Below are 1,835 nucleotides of genomic sequence, written 5' to 3'. Positions count from 1 at the left end.
CGCCCCTTTTACCGTGTCACGCGCTGAGCTGGAAGGATGCGCGTCACACGCTCCGCGCCGCCAGCCAATGGCCTTAGAGCCCCTCGGGTGGCCCCGCCCCCCGGCCCCGCCGACTGGGCAGCGGGCTCGTCTTTCCCCGCCCTTCCAAGGACCCAGCTCTGTGAGGTGTCTCGGGCAAATAAGCCGTTAAAGGGAAATCGCCGTACTGATAAACGACGGCTGGCGGCCAAACCACCACCGGCGGCGAGGCACCCGAGGAGCGTCGCTGCCTAGGTTTCCAGGGACATTTCAAGCACCGGCACACCCGAAATGTGTCAGCGCACGTTTATATCCATTGTGGGAGCGGAGGCCGAGCACAGCCAGGCGCTAGCAGGGAGTGCTGCTGGGAGACGCTCAGGGAATACAAGCCAGGTAGCGTCTGTGGGCAATGTGGGACAGAAGAGGGGAGCCTCCCCTGACACTGGACTGGTAGAAAAGCACCAGCTGTCACCAAAACACGAGGCATTTTGTGGATAACCAGCCCAAATCTGCCCATCTGCAGCGTTGGTCTTTACAATGAGCCAGGAAAACTTGCGTTGCGGCTCACTCCTGCCAAAAACATACTCGGGGATCGGGGTTCCCAATGACAGGAAGCGCGAGGGGAGCCAGGGCAGCAAGGCCCGGCACAGGGAGCCCTGGAAGGCGAAGGTGGATGAGTCACGAGGATGCCACGCTGGAAACGTGCACATGTCAGGACTCTGAACGAGGAAGGACAGCTCAGGCTGCAGGGAGGGTGTGAATCACGGCAGTCTCGGCAGCAGCAGGTCACAGCTGCTGTTTTCCCCAGAGCAGCTCCAGCCCCATGACCCGGCCCTTACAGAGCTGCGGGGCGGCATGAGTGGAGTCAGCCCACTGCAGGTGAATGTTCCCAGCCAGCAATGGAAACCTCTGGAAAGTCTTTGTGTCTGTTCTTTTCCTGATTTTTCACCCTGTAACTTTGTGCCTTTGTTAACACCTGGCATCCTCTGCCCTTCTGAGAGCTCCACATGCCACAGACAGCAGCCAATGCATGGAGAAGGGATAAGGGAGACTTTCCAGCTTTGTGCCCCATCTCTGACAGACTGGAGTTTAAAACACCCTCCCAGCAAACCAGGGGTCATCCTGTGGCAGAAACAGCCTGTCCTGTAGTGCCTGAGGAGGGGGCTATTGCAGAAGGATCCCGGGTGGATCCCTGCTGTGTTTGTTTGGAAAATGGAGGAATAACAGCACAGAAGGCAAGCAAGGACCCAGGGTGCAAAGCAACACCTGCTGGCCCACACTTAATCCCAAACTGTTGGGGTTGGAAGGGAGCTCTGGAGATCATCCAGTCCAACCCCCCTGTCCAGGCAGGGTCACCTGGAGCAAGTGACACAGGACCACATCCAGGTGGGAGAGAGAGAGGGAGAATCCATGACCTCCCTGGCCAGACTGTTCCAGTGCTCTGCCACCCTCAGAGGAAAGAAGTTCTTCCTCTTGTTGAGATGGTCTAGTTTATGGCCTTTGCTCCTCATCCTGTCACTGGGCAGCACGGAAAAGACCTGGCACCATCCTTTTGACACCCATCTTTGAGATATTTATACGCATTAATGAGAAGCCTGGCTTGGAGCTGCTGGGAGAGGCCGTGACTCGTTAGGGAATTCCTGTGCGAGTCACCGGTAAGTTTTGGAAGAAACCCGTGGAATTGAACAGGACCCTGTAGCAGAGGAAAACGCGCTACAGGCTGTGCTAGTGTGTGAGTAAACCACAGTACGGATTATGGGGAGATGGAAGTGTCCGGGAGGGCGGCTCTGGCAGCGGCTGTGCCTCGCGTCCCCGGA

This window comes from Corvus brachyrhynchos, unplaced genomic scaffold (assembly GCF_000691975.1).
Source record: "Corvus brachyrhynchos isolate BGI_N302 unplaced genomic scaffold, ASM69197v1 scaffold101, whole genome shotgun sequence".
In the NCBI taxonomy this organism is placed as follows: domain Eukaryota; kingdom Metazoa; phylum Chordata; class Aves; order Passeriformes; family Corvidae; genus Corvus; species Corvus brachyrhynchos.
This window is presented reverse-complemented; position numbering follows the sequence as displayed.